Raw genomic sequence first — 25,295 nt, 5'->3', positions numbered from 1 at the left:
GGAAACTAAGGTTTCGCCCCGCCTGGGAATCAAACCCAGATCCTCTTATTTGCGAGACGAGCACTCTTAACCACAAGTCTCCATCTCAGTCCCTTGATCTCAGTGATGGGCTCGTAACATATGAGCAGAATGACTTGGAATGAAAACTAACACTGATGGTAAATGATGGTACCAGGTTTTTGGGAGAGACTTCAAATTAAAAGTCCACCCCTTCTCAGAGTTAGTCTCGTTAATTACATGGTTTGCAATTAAAAATGAATATATGCATTTTTACCAAAATATAATCAATTTGTACTTTGAATATTTATTAAGGTAATTCTACTAAAATAAGCACAAAGTAGTGTTACACTGGGTATATGTAGTACAACAGTAAAACAGTTGAAGATCACATTTTCAATAAAGCACATCATTTTGTCTTAAAGCATATTCTTTTTACATCTACAAAATTGCCACTAAAGTACTATTGTACTTCGCTAGCTACACAATTGGCATCCTAATCTAACATAAGATTTAAACACAGTAAATAATGAAGAATACATGCATCAGCTTTAACAGTCAGAAGCTGGAATAGTTCAGAACAAGCAGGAGGCCTGCATTTGAAGGAAGAGCTAAGAAGACATTAAAATGTTTATTAAGGTGGGCTTTCAGGCCATATTGGACACAGCAGCATACCATAACTGGTGTTACTATATGGTTCTTGTTTAAAGGGAGCAAACACAAAATAGCAAACATCCTTTTTCTCCCCACTTTTTCCTTTCAGTTTGTGCTAAGAATTTTGAAGTTTTTGTCCTTTAGCAAAAAAAAAAGCCGCTTTATTTGAGCAAACAGAATCAAACTTGGGGCAATGCAGGCACTGATTTGTACCTGATTTGACTGCACAATGATGTACAAGCCAGTTGCATTTGCTCCTCGGCTCCCAAATATTTTCATGTAAGTGGCCAAACCTTGCACTGTCATAATTGGTGCTAAGAATTTGATGGTATCAGCTATTTATTTATTTATTGATGTGATCATTCACAACAGCTGTAACTACTTGCTGAACTGTCTGAGAGAGAAAGGGAGAGCGATATGGAGCTCTCAGAGATTGGCACAGGCCTTTGGCACTGTAAGTTCCACTTTATTGACTCGGTGTGAATTCAGCATTCATCTGTTTGGCATTTTGGAGCCAATTCAAATTTCACTTGATAAACGTTAGCTCCAGTTCACCCAACTCGAGTAGGAACAGATCCTCCCGTCCAGCAAGAAGAGATACCACTAGGTTTATGACTTCACATTTTTGGCAACTTTTTTGCCATCTATCTTCTGTCAGAGAAAGTACTTCCAAATAGTTTTTTTAAAAACTGCTTTCAAATGTTTTTGTACCGCTTCACATTGTGGGTACGGCTGTAGTTTTTGCTCATTATCATCTGGCTTCTAATAATCTATTTTTCAAATTAGGCAATTTAATGGTACCAATGTGGGCAATGCCTTGACTTTACTGGTACATGCAAATTACTTTTTTTTATTTTTATGGTGCATTTTGCCCATGAAGAACATCATTCACCATAACAAAACACCTTTCTCAACCTGCTCCTGAATTTTTTTTAGACATTATTAAAATTATGAAAGTACTGTATTTAAAAAGGGGGAAAAGTAATTGTTAAAAGGTAAGGTTGCAATGTTGCACTAGTCCCTTTTTTTGTCTCTATCGGATATTGTCACGTGTTTAATTGCTGCAAGTCAACTCTTCAGTCAGCAAGTACTGCTCCTATCTTACTAGCTCCAATAGGAAAGCCACCAAAGACTCAGAAACAACGTCACTTCAGTCCAAAAAAAATAGCAATCAGGAAAGCATTAACCCCCCTCTCACAGAACAGGGAAATTAAAACATAAAAATCCATCAGAGCTACCTTGCCAAGGAGCATATTTAAAATCCAAAATAGCACCATTCATCAGTGTCTCATATCCCGTGGCAATCTCAATCACTTACCACAAGGAAACAATGCATTACAGTAGTTCTATACATAAAATTTACATGACTTAAAATATGGGGTTACACAGGTCATTTGGAGGTTTCCAACATACAAAGTTATGAACTAGAAAGCTTATTATATTAAAAATAAAATGAAAGGGACTCTCAGCCTTTGCATTATCCTACCATTTAAAACAAGACAGTGCCCTGTAAAAGAAGCAATTCTTTGGTTGTATACTTGCAATGGACTAGTGGAAGACAACACTTTGCTATGGTATTATTAGGCCTGAAGGCCCACCTGTGGTGGTTGTAAACATTGTGTGTTCACAGTGTAAGTTTTTGTGATTCCTGTCAAGATGTAAACTGTAGTTTTCTGGTGACGTTTTCCCATGGTATAATCCGCAAAGTTCAGAGTCCCCTCAAGTTCTTTTATCTAAAACTAAAAAAAACAAAAACGACTACACAAACAAACTCTGAAACTGTGCCACCTCATCAACACCCAAACACCAAGTTAATACATATGGAAGTGTAATGATAGAAGACAGAGGGAATCCATCTTCTTGCAGCAAGATGTGAACCTGCATCAGCTGGAGTCAGGCCCCGGACTTGCATCTTGTTGTTCCCCTTCTTGAAGCCAGCTTTTTTTCGGGTGGTCGATCTAAAGTATTCCCTTTAATGAAAATGCAATGGGGAATTAAATTAATTCAATTAAACAAGAGAATTTCAACCAGCAATGCTCCTGCAAATTGAACATTTGAAACAACTTGAAACTCTCCATCAAAATATTGTACAGCATCAGAAAGTACTGCAAATCCAAATTATGTGAAAATTAATTCTTACTTTCATAGTCATCAGACACAACAATGCCCAAGCTGCTCTAAGAAGAATGACTTAATAATAATCCTTGCATTTGTCACAGCGCTTTATCACATCGTTGAAATGTCTCAAAGTGCTTCACGAGATCTTAATTATACTGCATAATTTTTGCTTTGCGACCACATCACTCCCACCCTCGCTCGCCTCCACTGGCTTCCCACCCCCCAGAAGATCGAATTCAAGATCCTCATCCTCACCTACAAGGCCATTCACGGCCTTGCTCCCTCCTACCTACTATCCCCCTACCTACCTGCCCGTACCCTCCGTTCCTCTGGCTCCGGTCTGTTCCACATCCCCCGCCCCAACCGCCCTACCATCGGTGGCCGGGCCTTCAGCCTCTCAGCCCCTAGGCTCTGGAACTCCATCCCCCAGTGCCTTCGCCTTGCCTCCTCCCTTTCCTCCTTCAAGGCCGGTCTCAAGACCTTTCTCTTTGACCGTGCCTTCAGCTCCCCTCTCAACTCTCTATCCACTCCTCGCTCCCTCCCCTCACCCTGACCATTTCCCCCCTCCTCGCTCCCTCCCTTCCCTCCCCTCACCCTGACCATTTCCCCCCTGCTCGGGTCCTGACCCAACTGTCCAGCGCCTTGGGACGTCCTCCCGACGTGAAAGGCGCTCTATAAATGAAGTCTTGTCGTTGTTGTTGTATAGTGAACATATCACTTAAACTTTATTTCTACACAGCAATGTCCAACCTTATAGTTATATAAAATTTGAAATTGTATTGAAAAAGTAATCCGATAACAAGCCTGTTAGATGCATAGTAGAACAAGAGAGCAAAGGTTCAGATTTGCAAGGGTAATTTCAGGTCAGACATCAGGAAGTGTTTCTTTACCCAGGGGTAATTAAGAACTGTCACAGATTGCCAGGATGTGTGGCTGAGGGCAGGGGGCAGGACTCATTTAAAAAATTGCTTGATGCTTCAATAGGAAGACAGTAGGGTGATTATTCCAAAAGGATGAAATCAACAACAAGAGATCAAATGGACCAAGGGACTATTTTCACCCAAACCCATCTTGTAATAAGTTCATTCGATTCTGTTAAGCTTCCTGGCAAGCCTTGGATACCCTGTGAACAGTTTTATTCAAATACAACCTCTTTGAAAGTAGCAATGTCCTCTATGGATTTTCAGCTGCTCTGGCTCGATCATGAATTTTTCATGACCAGTGCGAGCCCTTTGATCCAATGATAGCAGCAGATACGAGCTCCGAGTCTGCAGGCAAAATTTTCTGCTGCCTGGGTTCACATAAAATAGCCAGTTGTTAGATTTGAAACCTTAACGTTGGAATGTTTTCTTCGCCTGTAGGGCATGACTGTAAACTCTGTACGATTTGCTAGTTTAGGCTCCAGCACAATCCTGTAGAGGCCAACAAATACAGTACACTACGTAGGTACACTACGGTGTGTCTAACAAAACCTGCTGTAGTTACCTAAAAATATTAACCGTAACTACTTGTGACAAATTTTCAGAATTTTTAAAATAAAAAAGTGTATCCAATTATTTAGCTGATTTTTCTTCCCTTTGGTATATTGCTTTTGTTCCTAATTCTCAGCCTCATCACACTGGGGGGCAATCCCAGGGTCACAGGTTGCCATCGGATACCCTACCCAAGTGGTCAAACTCATGTTTGAGCCTTGGTGGTCAGTGTTGGCAGACCACTCATTAACGGAGGCACGGCATTGAAACCTGATCTCTCCCAACCGGATGGGCGCGCGCAAACACACACACACACACACACACAAAACGTACACACTTACGAAGGATGTTGAAGAGTAACCAGGACCAGGAGTCCAGATGGCTTTCTCCAGATACTGGGAAGGCTTGGACCATTTCAGCCTCTCCACAAAGCCTCTGCTGAGATCAATAAAATTAGGAGAGACTGGGAATTGAACTAATAAGCTCCTAGTCCAATGTGCTTCCCACTTTGAGACACACTGACATGGGTTTTACAATCACATCAGAGCTTTAAGTTCACAATTCAGGCTGAATACGGTGCTAGGGGAGCATCACACTGTCATAACTGCCATTCTTCAGATGAGTCATTACACCAAGGTCCGCCTGCCTGTTCAGATCGATGTTAAGCATCTCATGGCTCTATTTAAAAAGCTAAAGCGGTAAAATTGGTCATTCATGTTGTAGCAATTTGTGGGACATTAATGTGTGAAAACTGGCTGCCAGATTTGACTACAAATATTGTCACTTTACAATAAATTCCTGTAAAGTGCTTTTGAGATGTTTCAATAAGCTTCTATATCAAATGCTAGGATTATTATTCAGTCTTAGTCAGTTTATGTAATGTGCGCTCAGTTACTACTGAAAACCTGCACACTGAGGAAGTGTGGAAGTGTATGGAACAGTTTCAATGTCCGAATAATTGCTTCGAAGCGATAAGGTGTCTGAAGATTGTTCAGAATTATAGAAATGTTTTAATTTCTGTCTTAATTTGGAACCTGATTTTCTGTGGCTCTTAAAATGAACTTGTGTCCAAATTAAGACTGAATTGAAATGATTTCCACAATAAGACTTACGTTCCACAATTCTGATCTTACAGGCTAAAACTTTGAGGAATGTTGTGCTTCAGCAGATCTTCAGCAAATGAACCAACCTTGACAAGTCCATTTCTTTCGCTGGTGAATAAATTCATCAGCCAATAGAGCAGAAGATGCCTCTGTCCACTACGATCATTAAATTTGCCAAGGATGAGAGAATTTCGCTCAAAATATAAGAATAGGTGGAGGGGAAATGAATGAGCTGCCTTTTAAAAGGGAGACGATGGGAATTTGTTTTCAAATATTTATGCATATTTAAAAATGAACTTGAAAACCCCTCAAACCCTCTCAACTGTTCCATGTGCTTATGACATCTGCTCTCAAAGACCGTCTGTCCCATGACAATGGTTTCATGGAAAGAAACAAAGAGCATAGTTTAAATCCTTCTAATTTTAGAGGGATCTCGCTCGAAAGTAAAAGGTCTCGGGTTTGATGTTAATTTATGACCCTGTGTAATACTGTGAGAAGATTGCCGAAATCCAGGCTACCATCCAAAAGGCACTGCTTTGCAGCTGAAATCCAGCTGCAATAACATTTTTTTCCTTGCACATTTTCCATTTAAGAAGAGTCTGAAATTCCATATGGTCAGAGATTACTGATGCCTTTATTGGGAGAGCATTACAGCTTGTTACCGCGGTTGGTACACTGCTACTTTTCAGTACTGGGAGGACAAAGATCAGCTTGTCTGGGGTAAGATGAATCTGGAAGAACCTCGTCTCCCACAGTACACACTCCACGTAAGGAAGAGTTATTAACTGAACTGTGGCATTTAACTAAAAAGTTGTGATGGTTCATTGTGCCACAGCATGAAATATCCTTCAAGAGTGTAATTAACAGACTAAAGACATCAGGTGCTAGATATCAGTCTCCACAGTGGAATTTTTATAATTTTGGTTTTAATTTGGTTCATATTTCACTCACAAAATCAAGGGAGGTCAGTGGGTTTTGTGTTACTGTAAACACCAAGCGTGCCAGGTACAGCACAGATGAGATGCAACAGAAAACTTTCCCAACTTCCCTCCAAAGAATTTGACCTGACGGGAGAATGGTGGCAATGCTCTCACATATTTCTCACTAAGCTGTACTGATCATTAAGAAGCTCACTGAGAGTTCCTGGAACCTGCTATCAACCTAGTGAGGGTTCAAACCTGCGCTTGTTGGATGTCAAATGACCAACTAGTGATTCTCCTCTTTGGGAGAAGGTAAGTGGGATCTCCTTGGAGCTGAGCTGCTTCCAAGGTAACATGCTTGGCAACCAAATGTTGGAATCGAGTCAACACTCGGTAGACCAGTTCCTGAATCAGGAGACTCCGTAGTACAGGGCACTGCTGATTACAGTCAGTCTGGTTTATCAGAAGGGTTTAGAATGACAAACCAGTCACTGGGAGCAAGGATTCTTCCTACTAGCCTCTAGTTATCTTGCAAGCTAAAACCTAACAGATAGGGTTGTCCGAGCTGGACATGCTACAGAAAGCTTCTCAATGGCTTCTCCGTGACCCCATCTCTCCCACTCTCGCCCAACTCCATTGGCTCCCTATCCTTCAGAGGATCCAGTCCAAGATCTTGGTCCTCACATACAAAGCTCTCCATGGCCTCACTCCACTCTATCTCTGTGACCTCCTAACCACCTACCAACCCGCCTGTTCCCTCCGCTCAGCCGGTTCTGGCCTGCTCCACATTCCCCGACCCACCCGCCCCACCACTGGTGGGAGAGCCTTCAGCCACTCTGCCCCCAACCTCTGGATTACCAACCCCCGGTCACTCCGCCTCGACCCTCCTTAGCCTTCTTCAAGTCCTGCCTCAAGACCCTCCTCTTCAACCATGCCATCGACCACCCCCCTTCCCCTCCCTACTCCCCCGATCCCAGCTCGGGTCTGAAATGCTGTTCCGTGTCCAGCGCTTTGGGATGTCCTCCTGATGTGAAAGGTGCTATACAAATGTAATCTTGTTGTTGTTGTAAAGGGATTCTTAATTACTTAAGAGAGTCTTATGCACAGTGAGAAACAGAGAATATGGTATTTTAGAAACAGAGACTACTACTGTTTGGATAGATCGCAGAAAAAATATTCAAAGATTACATGGTTAGTGAATGAAAAGAATTGTTGCATTTCAGTCATGTAGGAAACATACATATGAACAAATGAGAAAAAAGTTTGCTTTTTATGCATTCCACTAATACTGAATTTTTAGTTTGATTGGGTAATTAAAGGCAACGGAACTGAAATGCATAACCTGTGTGATTTACAGATATAGATTAAATGTCAATTCTACAAATTCACAGTTAATAGGAGATAAATAAATATAATTCAAGTCCTCAAATGTATGCTTTGGATTCCTTTGTTTGAACACTGCATCTCGCTGGATGGAATTCCAGTCTAGGCATTGTTGCCCTTGAATCGTGCTGTTTCATTATGCTTGGCAACATCTGAGTGAAATACTTCATAGACTCATACAGCACAGAAAGAGGCCATTCGGCCCATCGTGTCTGCACCGGCTCTGAAAAGAGCAATCCAACTCAATCCCACTGGCCCACTTTCTCTCCATAGCCCTGTAATCTTGTCCTTCCCAAATACCCATCTACTTCTCTCTTAAAAGTTGTTATTGAATCAGCTTCCACTACCCTTTCAGGTAATGCATTCCAGATCCAAACAACTCGCTGGGTGAAAAATGTTTTCCTAACCTCCCTTCTGTTTCTTTTAACAACTAACTTAAATCGGTGTCCTTGGGTTACTGACCCACATGCCAATGGAAACAGTTTTTCCTGGTTCAACCTATCAAATCCTCTCATGATCTTAAAAACCTCCATTAAATCCCCTTTTAATCTTCTCTGCTCTGGGGAGAATATTCTTAGTTTCGCTAACCTCTCTTCATAACTAAGGTCCTTCATTCCTGGTACCATTCTGGTAAACCTCCTTTGCACCCTTTCCAGTGCCTTAACATCTTTCCTAAAGTGCAGTGCCTAGAACTGAACGCAGTACTCCAACTGAGGCCTAACCAGCATTTTATAAATATTCAACATAACCTCCTGACTTTTGAATTCTATGGTCAACCTGGTCCGGACGGGCTGCATCCTAGGTTACTGAAGGAAGCAAGGTTGGAAATAGCGGAGGCTCTGGCCACAATCTTTCAATCCTCTTTGGACACAATCCTCTTTCTATGTTGAGCACCTTTTAGTACCTCCATCCGTTGATTTTTATCATATTAAATTTCTGTTCACACGCCTGCGATATTATGGCATTGGTTGCATCGTCTTCTTTTGTGAAGACAGTTGCAAAGTACTTATTTAGTACATCAGCCATGCCCTCTGCCTCAACAAGAAGATTTCCACTAGGGACCCTAATTGGACCCACCCTACCTTTTACTTTTGATATGCTTATAAAATACTTTGAGCCAATCAACTACGCCTCCAAAGTGCGAACAAAAATACAGTCACAGTAAATTCTGTGAAATTCTTTGAGACGCCCCCTGATGTGAACGATATCAAATGCAAGGATCATGTATTTCCTTGTGTGTTTGTTTAGTGGTTTATTAACCTCCCACAAGCATTTCTTACCAAAGGAACACTTCCATCATTGCAGCTGGTCTTCAGCAGTCCTTAAATGACACGAGATGACACCGTGTCAAAGCTTTGCCAGGCCTTGAAGAAAGAAGAAAATGTATTGATCAAAGTGTGTTTTCTGAATCAGATATCAACTTAATGATAAAAGGTTTGCAATGCTACTGATATTTATAAACAATAGGAAAGTACTACAAATTTACAGAAAACACATTTGTTGCAAATGAATGCAAATATCTTAATCTTTACAATAACACTGCAGTATCCCTCTTTTTTTGTCTTCATTGCAGCTAATTCTTATTAACTCCAAATCTGTCCACCCAAATGAATGCCTTTTAAATTACTTAAACTTAACTATTCTTAGTCTCTCCTCTACCCCCAAATGCATAACACAAGCTACCATATTTAGTTTAAGACCTGTGAAATTATAACTTCTATCTATGGAGCTACTTGATGTATGAGCTATCCAGTACCACCTTTCTTTACCAGAAAAGTGAAACAAGTTTATATTTGGTAACTTTATTAGTTCTTAAAGGACACAAATAGAGATGTAACATTTATTTTGCTTTAAACATGTTTGACATTGAAGCATTCAGAGAAAAAGGACTGAAGTGGTGGAATGCAAAAGCACCATTAGGATTAGGCGACCCAGAGCTAAGATGAGTTACAAACCAATTAAGATCATTATATCTATTTCACAGAAGAGGAATCGTTCTTACAGCACTGTCTCTAACCCAATTATGGTCCTGTTAACAGGAAAAATACCACGTTGCTATTTGAAGGCAAGAATACCAGGAGGTGTATCAGTATTTTCCCACTTCACCTTGTGATCTTGGTTTGGGCATATTGTCACAATGTGCTCTTGTAGCCAATATTGAACTTAATGAGTTACCAGCATGGAGCGAATCAACAAAAGAAAAGCCAAAGAAATATGACTCACACTGTGTAGTTGTGGCATACATTCACCTTAAATACACAGAAAATCCTGTAAGGACTTTGAGACATTTTAATGACGTGATAAGGCATTACATCAAATGTAAGAATTATTATTTTATTATTATTATTGCTACTACTACATTGGGCTATGTAAGTCTCTTGGATGATCTCTAGCGCCCAGTGCAACTTGAAGACCTTTTCCACTCTTAGCAACAAAAGTCAGGGTTATGAAACATCTATCCACATAATGTCTGGCTCCATCCTGTCATTGCACCACCCAAGAGAATATAAAAGGACAACCTTTTCCACTGTTGCAGACAGAACATATGGTATGCATCAAACAGGCAAACTTAATCGACACAAATATATAGAGGTGATCTAATATATTGCAATATTATTCTACTAAGTTCCATTATGGTATTCAAAGCACTCAATGACCACATCATACTCAGTGATCTAAGAACAGTGGGAGCCAAATAGGTTGGTTCTGAGAACTTACACAAAGATTTAGCTAGAAATGCACTCTGTGTACTCTATGGTAAGGACATCCACCTGCACAGTTGGTCTGGTACCAAACCAACCCAAAGCAAAGACAGTAAAGCATTTACACCCCAACTACTCTTTTAATAAAGCATCAACGCAATTTATTTGATTTGTTTTCTGAACATCAAATTAATTGGGATATAGTTATGTCCCCCCGATGAAAATGCGCTATACAAATGTAATTGGTTGCTGTAGTAAACATGAGTAAAGAACTCTTTAGCACGCATTTCACAAGGTCACCAGAGAGGCTCAGATGATGAAGCCACTTTGCCCCATTTGACCTCATCAATCCAGAACACCCAACCTACAGTCCTCCCATCATAGCATCAACAAGCTGTTTCTTCAATGAGCCCAGTGTCCTAATCTCCTTTCTGGTAACTGGTTCTAATTGTTAATTGCCCTCTCGGTAAAAGAATTCCTGGTGTTTATCCTGAAACTGCCTTTTGCAACTGTGACCCAGTGCCCTTGTTGTGCTGGCTTGCTATATCTGAAAATATTTTCTGGGTTTATTTTCCTGATCCCATTTAAAATTCAGTACATTTGTTATCCTTGAGAAAGTACATGACTGAAACACCAAGGATTCATTCCCATAACTACCGCAGCCCAGTCATCTGATATAAGCATTACTGACTCAACTGTAAACTTCGGTCAAGCCTGCCTGATTAACAGTAAGGAATACAACAATGTGTAGAATTTTGGAATTTGGCTCAATGTACTACAGCAAATGTATGAGAAAAGTCTTATTTGCACTATAACTAGTCATATTGAGAAGCATGTTACAACAGTAGAACTGTAGGACTCTGATAATTACATGCACTTTTAATCAATTATTCCCATTAAGCACAAATACTAGTTTTATGAATATATTTTAAGTAATTTTGTAGGCTTAAATGTGTCTTTGGAATATTCCTAAGAAGAAGGGAATTGACCCCAGTGTGCTGGCCAACAGTGACTTAGATAAAATTGGTCATTTCACTTCATGACCATTTGTGAGACATCACTGTGTGCAAATTAGGTGCTGCATCCACCTACACAGTCACCACACTTTACAGTAAATCCGGTGAAGTATCTTAAGATGTCCTTCAGACATGCCAAGTCCTGTATCAAGTGTAAGAATTATTATTACATCAGGAACAAGTGACAAATGAAAGAATCTTGGTTGGATCCTGGGTATTAAACATTGATGTGAAGAATAATTGTCCAGTGGTTGCATAAATGCCTTACATTCGAGGAATTCAACCCTTTTCTGTGGGATTGTTCGGTCGGGTGCAGAGAAATCAAGTTTATAAAATAATGCAAGTTTGTTCTTGATACGCTGACAACCCTCAACATGTGAATACCAGCAAGTGAAAAGAAGCCAGTTTCCTTCTCTGAATGTAGCTCAGGCGCTTGAGAAAAATGTATAAATACACCCAATTTACTAAAGTGCCTTGAATGCTTGATCCAGATAAGGCCTTGGCATGGAACAGATTTATACTGTGCCAAGGACCGCCACAACCTCCCTGGCTTCTCTCACTAAACCAACTGGTTCGATTCTCAGCTCTCCTTCCTTCCTCACATCCGGTCATGACCAAGACTGACTTCCTTTACCATTGCATGTCTCCACCCCTACCTCACACCACATGCCGTCATACTCTTATCCACTCTTTCGTCACCTCCCGCCTTGACTTCCGTAATGCCCTTCTTGCTGGTCTCCAAAGGTCCACCATCCATCCACAAGATGCAGCTAATCCCAAATGCCACCATTTGTATCCTTACTCGCACCAAACTCAGCACAGCCATTACTCGAATCTTCAACAACAACAAAATTACATTTGTAACTTGGAGGACGTCCCAAGGTGCTAGACAGTCAGTGTTTCAGACCCGAGCTGGGTGTCGGGATTGGGGAGGGTGGAGAGCAGAGTGGCAGAAGGCCTGCGCACCAGTGGTGAGGCGGGTGAGGTGGGGGGACACGAACCAGGCTGGAGCCCGTTTAGCGGAGTGAGCGGGAGGATGGTAGAGTGTTAGGAGGTGGCAGAGATAGGGGGGAGCAATACCATGGAGGGCTTCGAAGTTAAGGACCAGGATCTTGAATTGTATCCTCTGTGTGATGGGAAGCCAGTGGAGTCGGGCGAGGATGGGGGTAATAGGATCACAGAGCCTGATGCAGGAGAGGACACAGGCTGAAGAGTTCTGGATGATCTGCAGCCTATGGAGGGAGGGGTTGGGGAGGCCGACAAGCAGGGAGTTTGCATAGTCAAGCCTCGATGTTATAAATGGGTGTATGAGGGTTTTGGCGGCCTGTGGTGTGAGACAGTGGCATAGCCAGACAATGTTGTGAAGGTGGGGGAAGGCAGAGCAGATCATGGCGCAGATGTGGAGTAGAAAGGATAGTTGAGGGTCAAACAAGACACCATGGTTCCGGACTGGCTTAGTAAGATGGATTGTGCAACCATGGATGGTGATGCTTTCAGTGCCTGAGGTGTGGAGACGCTGACGGGAGCCAATCAGGAATCCTCGGTCTTGTTGAATTTCAACTGAAGAAAATTAGCTCTAATCCAGGACTTGATGTCTGACAGACAATCTGTCAGGACAGCAGTGGTCCTGGAGTCAAGGGTGGAGGCAGAGAGATAGAGTTGGGTGTCATCCGCATACATGTGGAAGTTGACCCCCTGTCTGCAGATGATATCACCAAGAGGGAGCATATATATATTGGAGAGGAGGGGACCAAGGACAGAACCCTGAGGAATGTCGCATGAGACGATCTAGGGGCTAGAGCAGAAGACGTTTGTGGAGATAAAATGGAGGGGGTTCACCGGGGCTCACTGGCTGCCTGTCTTCAAATGGATTGACTTCAAGGTTCTCACCCTCATGGATAAATCCCTTCACACCCTAGCACCTCTTCAACCATGCTAAGGCCCCCCATGCCCCGTTGTCCATCCGACCTCGCCATTGTGAAGCACTCCAAAATGTTATCCAATGTGAATGAAACTGCATAAATGCAAGATGTTCTAGATGTTTCATCTGCCCATGCTGTCATCTATCAGAAAATGGTTTATTTACTGGTATAACCACTACTCCAAGTGTACAATTAGAAACATAAAAATACAGGAACAGGAGAAAAACATTCAACCCACTGATCCTGTTCCACCAGTTTATTAGATCTTGGCAAACCTTTCTACCAGAGGGAATGAGTGTGCATTATCTATCCTGGCAACTGCTTTCATTATCTTAAATACCTCAATCGAATCATTCCTTTGTCTCTTCTGCCCTCAGGAATATTAACCCAGTCTACCCAGCCTCTAAACAAAGCTAAATCCCTTCAGCTCATGTATTAATCTCGTTAACCATCACTGGAAGCCCTCCAGGGCTGGTATATTGTTTCTAGGATGTGGAGCCCCGACTAAAATAAAGCCTGCACTGAACTTAGTAGTTCATCTCTTGAGACTGCTAGCGAGTACTGTAGTATGGCAATTGTAAATGAAAAAAACTACTAGGTTATATCTGAAACTTTTCATTGTTGCTTGTTCCTATTATTTTTTTTGGGAGGGTCACATCACTTGAATGAGTGACTGCTCAAGAGATTTGGGTTACATTTTGAGCTTCGGTGATTCATTTGCTGCTGATGATTTGGATCCGTTACTGGGAAGCGCTCTCAGTAGCTGCCGCCCACACACAGAATTAAATTCAAGTTGCAGAGTTGCCATCACACCCAGAAGACAAAGGTTGTAGATGCTCCATTTAAAAGCAGCACTACAAAAATCTGCCCATGTGCTCACTCTGCCATCAGCTATCACACCAGGCTAGGCTCCACTGGCTCCTCATCTCCGAACAGATGATTTCAAGATCCTCACACTCGTTTTCAAATCCCTTCATGCCCTGGCACCTCCCAACCCAAATACATTGCCGCCGCTCCATTGGCTCCGTTCTTCTGCATGTCCCTCGTGCCCTCCATTTCATTTGGTGGCTGCACTTTCAGCCGCTATGGCCTGAAACTCTGGAACACTCTTCCTCTAACCCTCCACCTTGCCCCTTCCTTCCCCCATCTTTAGGCCGTGCCTGAAGACCTCGCTATTCGACTGTGCCTACGGTCACTTTCCCCTATTCCCAGCTCGGCATCGAGCTCTGCCACTGTCAAGAACTCTGGGATGCTGCCCTGCATTGTTGTTGTAGCTATCAGAACATTTATTGCTCATGTGCAATTAAGACAGCACTAAATACTAGTTGTCCAGTAGTAGTAAAGTGAATAAGCTACTCTTTTTTGCAAATTAAATCCTTTTTAAAACACTGTGGTTCAAAAGCAGTTCCTGTCTAAACTTTTTCTGGTATTTTTTCCATTAAAATGTTTGGGGAATGAATCAGTGGATGGGCCAATGTTTTCTTGTTTAAGATGTAATTTTCCCTTGCAATGCACCCTTTCCAAAGGCTATTGTGTAAGCATATGAAGTCTTTTAAGGACAAGAAGGACAAGTACAAGAAGGGATTATTACTATCATGTGTGTCTATGTACCTCAGGTAATGAATTCAAACTTCAGGTACAAGGAAACGCTCAGCTACAACGCTTCAATCTGGCTTAGTTCCAAGATGATGGTAACCTTGGCAGGCATTCAGGAGCACACTGCTGTTTTCTCGTTTAGAAAATTGACAGTTTAAACTAATAAAGTATTAGACATCTTATTTTTTAGGTATTCTTCAAATTTAAACAAGCAGCCAGGGATAAATGATCAATTAATCTGGGAGAAACTCTATTCAACCACTTTTGTGAAATCTTTAATAACCACCTGAAGAATTTACTGCCTTTATGGGTTCTGAAATATTTTGTAACTTTGTGTTAAACAAAGAATACAATTAGTCACTATATTACTACATACAGTTTATCTTTCTTTCTGCGAGTATGTTCTTAGCAGCCATTCTTAAGATACAGGTAGATAAGCATTCCTCTCAAGAGCAGGCATGCTGATATCTTGGCTCATGCTGTCGAATCAGCAGCATCTTGTTCTTGGGTCCAGAGCTGGAGACAACTTCTGTGGTTCTCCATAACAGCTGTATTTAAGTATTGCATCTCTTTTATCCGTAGAACCTAATCAGTTCCTTCTAAATGCTGCCTGAATGATTTACATGTTTTACTAGCTTCCCCTTGTAGCAGATTATTTTGGTGGAGAGCGGTATACGTTGGGGAGCAATGGGAATTGGCATTAGAAACGTGGGGTCAACATCGTTCTGGCTGTTTGAATCTTTTTGAACATCAGGTCCAAAATGATATGCTGATGGCTTTTGAAGTCACAAAAGCAGCCACAGTTTTCTCTATGATTTGAAAACAGCTATTAAGCAAACAAAATGGACAAGTATGGCTTAGTTATCTAAACACATGATGGATACCTTAAAGACAGCCTACTTCCAGATCAGCAGATACAATACAAAATGACATTTGTATAGCGCCTTCCACAACGGGAGGACGTCCCAAGGTGTGGAACGGTCAGGGATCAGGACCCAGGTGGGCGGTGGGGGGGGAAATCAGGGAGGGTGGAAGGTGAGATTTGCCGAAGGTATGGTAGAAGAGGAGGATCTTGAGGCGTGCCGTGAAAGAGGCAAGGGAGGGAACAAGGTAAAGGGAATGTGGGATGGAGTTCCAGAGGGTGGGGCTAGAGAGGCTGAAGGTTCAACCGCCAATATTGGGGCGGGCCGGGCAGGGGACTTGGAGCAGGCCGAAGCCTGCTGAGCCGAGGGAGCAGACAGTTGATAAAGGGTTAGCAGGTCGGAGAGGTGGTGGGGGGGGGGCAAGGCCATGGAGGGCCTTGAAGGTGAGGACAAGAATTTTGAACTCGATCTTCTGAGGGATGGGGAGCCAGTGGAGCCGGGCGAGGGTGGGGGTGATGGGGTCACAGAGCCTGGTGCGGGAGAGGACACGAGCTTCAGAGTTCTGGATGATTTGCAGCTTGTGGAGGGAAATGTTGGAAAGGCCAACAAGCAGGGCATTGGCAGAGTCAAGCCTGGATGTAATGGAGGCATGTATGAGTGTTTCAGCGGCCTGATGGGTGAGGCAGTGGGGGATTCAAGCAATGTTAAGAAGGTGGGGGAAAGCAGAGTGGGTCATGGCACGGATATGGAGAAAGGATAGTTGAGGGTCAAACAAGATGCCTAGGTTTCTGACTGGCTTGGTGAGGTGGAGTGTGCATCCTTACATGCTGATGCTGCCAGTGCCTGAGGTGCGGAAGCGCTGGCATGAGCCAGTCAGGAAATCCTTGGCCTTGCTAATGTTGAACTGTAGAAAGTTGGCTCTCATCCAGAACTTGATGTCTGACAGGCAGTCTGACAGGACATCAGTGGTCCTGGAATTGTGGGTGGAGAGACAGAATCATTCGCGTACATGTGGAAATTGACCTCATGTCTGCGGATGATGTCACCAAGAGGGAGCATATACAGTTTAAAGAGGAGAGGACCAAGGACAAAGCCTGGAGAAACACTACACGAGACGGTGCAGAGGTTGGAAGAAACGCCATTTGTGGAGACAAAGTGGAGCCGATGTGAGATAGGATCTGAACCATTCAAGGACAGAACCTTGAAGGTTAAGGTGAGAGAAGAGGCGGTGGAGGATAGAGTAGTCCACAGTATCAAAGGCATCAGAGAAGTCGGGGAGGACGAGGAGACAGAGGGAGCCCTGGTCACAGATGGACAGAATGTCATTTGTTATCTTGACCGGGGCTATTTCCATGCTGTAGCAGTTTTTTTTTTTTTAAAAGGATGGGGTGATGACAGCTGTTTTAAGGGGATGGGAACGGTGGCAGTTGACAGTGAGAGGTTGACAAGGTCTGAAAGTAAAGGGGCGAGGAGGTGAAACTTGGAGGTAAGGAGAGGGGTAGGGATGGGGTCAAGGGAGCAGATGGTGGGCTTCATGCGGGTTATAGTGGTGGTGAGAGAGGCGGCTTGAAGGTGTGGAGGGAGGGATGGGTAGGGGCCAGAGTGTGAGAGAGCGATGCGGAGGGAGTGGCGGTTGGGAGGGCGGAGGCGGCTGAATGGATCCAATCGATTTTGGTCTCGAGGAAATGCAGCATCTCCTCACAGTTGGAGTTGGAGGAGTTGATGGATGAGGCGTGAGAGGGTGGATGGAGAAGCCAGTTGGTAGTGGAGAAAAGACCTTTCTTTTCGACCGCGCCTTTGGTCACCTTCCTCCCCCTGGCTCGGCCCTGGGATTCGTTACTGTGAAGTGCTCTGAGACGCCGTCCGTCCAAGTTGTTGTTGTCGTTGTTGAGATGGAGTTGGGTTGGGTGGCGGTGGGGAGAGGGATTGAGGAGTTAAGGGAAATGAAGTGATGATCTGAGATGGCTTTATCGGTGATTGTGAGGCCTGAAATACTGAGGCCCCAGGTAATCATCAGGTCAAGTGGGTGGCCATGAACATAGGTGGCAGAGTGGATGTGGAGGGAAAGACTGTGAGAGGAAAGGAGAGATGATAAGTTGGTGGAGATAGAGCAAGAGCGGTGAAATGCAGGTTGAAGTCACTGACGATGAGGAGGAGTTGAGAACAGAGACAGAGGCAAGCTAGAAGGGCGGAGATGTCAGAGATGAAGGTGGGGGAGGGTAGGGCGATAAAACAGGAGAATTTTGGGGAAAGATTGGAGGGATGGTAGAGTATAAGGTGTTCAAAGGAGGGGAATGAGACGGAGAAGTAGAGGGATAGAGCAAGTGATGACACGGAGGTGAGGGCCACACCACCACGGCGCTAGTTAGGACGTGGGGTAGGGTGGAAGGTATAACCAGGTGGTGTGGCCTGAGTCAGGGGGAAGGTGTCACCTGGGTGATCCAGGTTTCCGTGAGGGCCAGGATATCAATGTTTTCATCAACGATGATGTTGTTGATGGCGAGAGCCTTGTTATAAAGGGAGAGGACATTTTGTAGGCCGATGAGGAGGGGGCAGTTGGCAGAGGAATGTGTGAAACGGGAGGGGGTGTTGGGAGGATTGGCAGGGAGGGTGGGAATGTGGATAAGGAAGAAGTTAAGCCCCGGGTGCGGCTTGTGATGATAGTGGGGGTCAGGGGCAGTCAGTGTGGCTGCTGCTGGACCGCCAACGCCGAGTGCCACGGTGAGCCCAGGGGAGGATTCCCAGGCTGGAGCAGAGGGAGGCTGCAGGATGCTCAAATGGGCATCGGAGGCAAGGAGGATGGAGAGAGAGGAGGACAGAGTGGGAGAGTTACAGGGTAGGGAGCATTTCTGGGGAAAAGCAGCTCGGGTCGAGAGCGGCAGCCAAGATACGAATGCCGAGACTTGAGGCAGGCAGTTAGTGGGGCATAGTCAGCCCCACAGGCATGAAGACTGCGGGGGCTGAAGGTGGCGCAGAGGGGAGAGAGGAGGTAGGGCACTCATTGTGTTATCCACCAGGTTGCCTAACCTGGAAGATAACACTGAGCAGCGTGCAGGGAAAAAAAGCAGATATCGACATCTAAGTCATCATGGGTTTTCTATACTTTCAGTTCGGGTCTTTGCGAGGCAACTTCAAAAATAATACATCTTGCAACTGTGCCAAGTTACAAGCCCACTGGAAATGTACATAGTTGATAGAACATTATGTTCCACCCAGCAAGATTAGTATTTAGTGGTGGAAATGTAACTTTTCAAGGCCATTTTAAATCAGAATATTTATGTCTCAACATCCAAATATCTGAGTTATTAGGTACTGAAATTTCTGCTAAAATGATTTATGATTCTTAAGTCTTGAATTGGTATGAAATATAAACAAAGCTGCACAACTGGCAAACACTTCTTAAGTTCTCTCACTTCCAATTCAGTGGAAATGTCTGAAGTCTCCACAATTGACACTTAACACATAAAATACCCTGGATGTGCTAGAAGTGAACACCAACCCCCTCCCCTACCTTATCTATATAGTACCAATCTCAGTAGTGATGTCCATGAGGCGAGGCACTGAAGTCGCAGATCATGCGATTCGCCTGCTGGAGAACAGGTTACCAGCAACATTTGAGAATTTTTCTATAAAAGCCGGTATCCCACTAACCAGTGGTTGAAAGCACTGGTGCATAACTCAAAAGTCCAATGCCAAGCCCAGCTTCACTGATTTTGCCAGCACAGGAGGAGGATCCACCTCCTGCACATTGATGCAATAAATATTGAATGCACCATTAAATGTACATAGCATACAGCAGACTGATGTAATTATCCATGCATGAAGAGCACCACTCAAATACAGGTATTGAAAACTTGAATGGCAAGGCAGTGATCAGCATGAAATATACAGATGACAGAGTTCAGCTCCAGAAATAATAAGGCATTGCCTTAACTGCTCCAAGTCTCTATACAATGTGAAGGGGGCTATAAAATGATAGTTGTTATTGTATTGATTCTCTATCACAGCAATTTTCTTATGAAAGGTTTATGACCAGAAATAGCAAAGAGCCAACATAAGCCAAACTAGCCAGAGAACTCCCAGAATAAACTTTTATCTTTTTTCCAATTTTGTTCATGCTGTAGTATTGACTTTGTCTCTGCTTTTTACCAAATGACACTGAATACACGAAAGCCCAGAAAGGTGGAATAGCCCTGTGGACAACAATGGCTGATGTCATTAGAGCACAAATGCAGTGACAAAGAGTGGTTTGGACTGGTTCACAGTTCTTCACAGACCAAGTTCCCAATGTCATCAGGGACTGAGTTCAGGTCAGATGCTTAGGAGATAGTTGTTGAAACAGACCTCACCAAGTCCTTTGAAGTTCTGTTTCCTTCAATCTTATGAGATTAAAGGGAGATGTCAATGTTTCCTTTGGATCTTGTCTTCTTCAAACAGTAAGTAACTGAGACTAATGCATACCACCTGATAAGCTTTGGTTACTTGCTCCAGTTGGTTATAACATTCACTAACTGTTCTGGATAACAGACACTGTAAAACCTACCTTGGTGCCTTTACCCACAAGTGATCAGCAAACAAAAACAAGCATTCTTAATTCTTCTTTGATTGACTGGCTAGATAAATGATACATAGTGGCAGCAATAGAAGTTACTGTATTTCTCTACTTACAGGCTGCTAACTGGACTGTTACACTGTTATTTAATATTAAATATTAATATTAAATGAATAAGACATTGCCTTATTAATATTAAATTACTATATGCATTCATAACATCGAAGCTTCACTATGCAAACTCCTTGCTTGTCAGCCTCCTCAACACCTCCCTCCATAGGCTGTAGATCATCCAGAACTCTGCAGCCCGTGCCCGCTCCCACACCAGGCTCCGTGACCCTATCAGCCCCATCCTCGCCCGACTCCACTGGCTTCCCATCACAAAGAGGGTACAGTTCAAGATCCTGATCCTCATTTTCAAAGCCCTCCATGGCCTTGCTCCCCCCTACCACTGCGAACTCACCACCCCCTACCATCCTGCTCGTTCAACGGGCTCCGCCCGGCCTGGTTTACATACCCTGCCTCGCCCGCCCCACCTTTGGCGGCGGGCTTTCTGCCACTCTGCCCCCACCCCCTGGAACTCCATCCCGCAGTCCCTCCGCTTCGCCCCCTCCCTTGTCTCCTTCAAGACCTATCTCAAGACCCTCCTCTTCGACCGTACTTTCGATCACCCTGCTTCCCCCCCATGCCTTCCACCCTCCCCAATCCCGACCCCCAGCTCGGGTCCGAAACACTGACTCTCCAGTGCCTTGGGACGTCCTCCCGATGTGAAAGATACTAAACAAATGTAATTTTTATGTTGTTGTTAATAGGTCAAATCAGAATGATGCAAAAATTCTGCAATGCTCTGACAAAGCATACACTACATACTTCCATATATTGGCTTGTACCCAGAACCTGAGGTTCTCAGAAATTGCTGGAGAAACCAGATAGCAACATTCATTTTCTCAATAACCTGTGAGAGGAGATACTTTTAGCTGTGGAAGAAAGACCACTTAAAAAATCAATATGTGTCAGCTATTCCGGATGCAGTCTTTTTGCAACATTTACGTATGCAAAATTCTGAAGGTTCAGTGTTAAGGTCGTTTTTTTAAAATACTATAGGATAAGGACCAACAATGGTAGTATTTTAAGTATTCATCTGAACTTAAATAAACATTTCACAAGTTAAAATATTTTGAAGAGAAAAAGATACTAGGAGTCAGACAGTTTCCAATCTGTGTGACTAACTTTGCTGCATGTCTAGAGTTTAGCTGCTGAAACATGACATGTACTCTAATAGCCTGATTCCCAATACCACAGCACCCAATGTACAGTCTGGGCAATTGGTGCAAACTCATCATGTTTCAATGCCAAGCGTTGGACTCATGGTTGGGATGGTGAACCTGTTTGGGAGACCAATATCTTGTTGCACAATTTATTTTAAAACAATCTTTTTTAATGGCTTTTTTTTTCACATAACTGCTCAAAGGTTTCTTGATCTACTGCTCATATCTCACTCCCTCTGTCCCAACAGCAGTGGTCGAGTATTCAGCCATTATGTCCTGTTCTCCGGAATTCTCTCACAAAAGCCGTTCACCTTGCACCTTTCCTGCCTGCCTTCAAACTTATCTTAACGATGCGTCTTTTAATTGTGATGTTGATCACCACCCTCAAACTCCCCTGCTTGCCTACACTGTTCTCCCCATTGATACTGTGAAGTGCTTTGAGCCTCTCATCCAGCATGAAAGACACTATAGAAGTGCACACTGCTGTTGCTCTATTCCTTTATAAATGAGATTATAATTTCCAAACTTCAGCTGTATTTAAAGTTGCAGTGCCCCTTTCCAAAAAAAACTACCCTTGCTTTGTCAATGTCACTAATATTGAGCACCAGGCTGCACATTAGCAAATTCTGTACATACAGTCGACTGCAGTGAATTCAACTCATCACTACCAGAGGCAAAGTTGGCATCAATTCCCACAGCAACCTCAAGTCCTACAAAGAAGTCACATGTTTTTGGCACAGTAAATGCAGGCCAGAGCAAGTGCCAAAATGAGAGTGTCTATTGCATAGACTCATTTATCAATCAGTAAGGATTATTTCCAAAGTGGTAATGTACCTTTAAGATCATATCTTCTGTTCACACATGGAGTAGTAATGCATAATTCGTTCCTGGCAACAAAGTGTTTCGACCCACAAAATGTAAACTGCACATGTTAACAACTAAATTTTCTAATTATAAAGTAATAAATATATTTTTTTCTTGGTTAGTAATGCACAACAAACAAAAGCATATATGTCAACAGCAGAATTGGTGTGAGGATGTCAGACAAGTTAAAGTCTTTATTGTAATGGAATATATATGTAAGGGATTTCCTTTTATTTAATTAATCATAATGCTAGATTGAATTTATATTCACAATTAACTAGAAAGTTTAAATGAAAACTACTACTCTTAGATAATAATTGATCTAAAGATAGTACGAGCTTTTCTATCTTATAGCACCCAAGTTTTTCATATATATTAACAATATTTTTCCATATACATTTATAGCATTTTCCATATAATATTGTTTTCTATTGATTTTCATGAATTATTACAATTCAAAATCTAATGCTTTTTTGGTCAGCTGAGTGTCTGACACATGTGGAAACCCATCAACTTACCTAAGAGTATCCTTTGATTTGGATACTCCTAAGTATAGTGATGGGTACCTCATGTATCAGACACCAGGCTCACCAAAAAAAAATGATTTTGATGCTCCTAAAACTTCTACTGAATACTGCACAGGAAAAGCGCAGAACACTTGGGTTCTAAAGTTTCAAAAAGCATAATATTTTACTAAGTACAGGAACATCAAGTTACTGGGAATCAATTAAATATGTTCTTTTGTTTAAAAAGATACGATGACATATTTTGATTTATTCAAACTGCATCCTCGTAGATTCTCAAAATGCAAGAATTATTATATCATTAGCAATGAAGAGAATGAGTGGCTATTTTGCTTTCTCGGGATAAAAATACATTTTTACTGGATATTTTACAGCAACAACTGTTTCATGTAAATTCAGTCTGCATTTTTCAGATAATGCTGTACCAATCTATTAAAATATATACAGCATTTGGTGGAAGGAAATACATGTTTTTTTTACATGAGCAAAACATTTATGACATTGCCCTAAATTGTGCATTTTTTTAAAAAAACCATCCTGGCAAATTCGGTGATTTATTAACCACGAACTCACTGAATCATAACTAACATTCATTGAGTCACAATCAATTCTTACCCTTATATGCATGGTTCTCAAGCAGAGGTGGGACTACAGGCAGGTCATCTCAGTTCCTAAAGGGGAACAAACTACAAGAGACAAAGAGGATGCATCATTCTCATTTATAATCATCTGAAGCGTACGTGACAATTACCATTCCAGGCACAGTGTTAACTTCTTGAATTTAACGCTATCACCGGGCAATTCGAGAATCGTTTGCCGCGATGTTAAGACGTGTAATGCAATGCAGACGGGTTTTGCAAACCGAACAAACCCTCGGATATTAAAAGGCACTTTTTTTTAAAAAAAAACCCCGAAACCTGCAAAAAGGCTCGGAAAATCTGCAAAAAACGAAGTCGTATAAGGTTACGAGGAAATCTGCAACGCTGAAAGAACAAAAGAGTGCTTGTCTGGCGGTCAGCTCCGGCAACCACACCAGCGACTGCTCACTGACTGCAAATAAAACCTTCTGATTCACAAATCGAAAAGCCTGAGCTGCAGAATGAACGTCTCGGCGGTACAACACAGTACTTACAGACAAAGCCCTCTGCTCCGCTCCACCTTCCACCTACATACAGATTTTGCAACCGGCTCCCAAAATGGGGAGCAAATTTTTTTTTTTTTAAAAATAACCAGTGTGTTTTGCAAAAAAAAAACTACTGCACTCCACAAAAAAATGAAGCGCAGCCAAAGCTCTGTGGACAGCCTTCTGCCCCCTCCACACACACACACACCCACAAGCTGTCTTGGTGTCTACCCCACTGTCCGTAGTTGGAGTGGACTGAACAATGAGCTAATTCTGGGCTGCTGGCACAGGTCCAGCTGCTCAGTGGTGGCGGCGATGCTTGTGCAGCAAAGCCAGACTGCTTACTCTGCATTAATAACCCGCTCCCCGTGCCCCTGCTCGGGCTGGGCTGGGCGGGCCGGACTGGGCTGGGCGGGCCGGACCGGGCTGGGCGGGCCGTGTGGCTGAGGAGGCGGCCAATAGGGCCACAAGGAACCCAGAACCCGCCGCTCAACCTAACCTGCTTCTGGAGCCCCGCCCCCCGCTGTCCACTGCCGGCCTCCCATTGGCCCGCTGACGTCAGAGGGGACTATTTTGGATTGTGCCGTCACCCGGCGCCAGGCGCCAGCAAGGTAGGTTGTGCCTGGAAAGTGCAGCGTTGACTCAGTGCTGCACTGACTCAGTGCTGGAGCCTCAGCCTGACATCTTATATAAGGCAATGGAGCAAAACTCCCCCAGTGTGAAGCACACACACAACTATATATATAATATATATAATATATATAAGCACATAGCACAGCAACGCTCTCCTTGCTCTGGTGCATTGAATGTTCCAACCTTTTTTGTTTGTAGTGAAATGTTCAGAGAGAGAAAAGGGGGAAAAAGTCAGTGGTGATTTTAATATTAACGTGAATTGGAAGCACTGCCTTCCTCGGTTACCATCTTATTAGCTCTCGGATATGTTTTGCCTATAAACGGGCCGAGGAGCCGCCTTGATTCATCCGGAAGACAGAAATAGTATCGGTGGCGGTGTGGGGGGTGAGGGGGGATTTGCTGGAGGTATGAATGATGAAGTTGCAGACGTTTGTGGTAAATGTGTGTTTGGCAAATCCGAGACAGACTGAAACCCTTCGGAATCCGTTCACACGCAATAAATACACAGCCATAAAGACTCCCACAATAAACTGGTGGGGATTGCGGACTGCGCCGCTCCAGTGTCATTTGAACCCAGTGCACCCC

The 25,295-nt window shown here is 43.1% G+C and overlaps 1 long non-coding RNA gene across 1 annotated transcript; it reads right to left on the bottom strand.

The window, feature by feature from the left end:
* Nucleotides 1-284: 284 nt before the first annotated feature.
* Nucleotides 285-24,464, bottom strand: LOC103181150. Its single transcript, XR_488176.2, has 4 exons — nucleotides 24,087-24,464; nucleotides 23,570-23,640; nucleotides 8,928-9,011; nucleotides 285-2,621 (listed from the first exon to the last, which is right to left on the bottom strand). It is a non-coding gene; the product is annotated as an uncharacterized LOC103181150 (long non-coding RNA).
* Between the last annotated feature and the right edge of the window lie 831 nt (nucleotides 24,465-25,295).

The sequence above is a fragment of the Callorhinchus milii genome, unplaced genomic scaffold (assembly GCF_018977255.1).
Source record: "Callorhinchus milii isolate IMCB2004 unplaced genomic scaffold, IMCB_Cmil_1.0 Scaffold1, whole genome shotgun sequence".
In the NCBI taxonomy this organism is placed as follows: domain Eukaryota; kingdom Metazoa; phylum Chordata; class Chondrichthyes; order Chimaeriformes; family Callorhinchidae; genus Callorhinchus; species Callorhinchus milii.
Note: the sequence above shows the minus strand (reverse complement) of the source record. Positions and strands in the feature narration are given on the sequence as shown.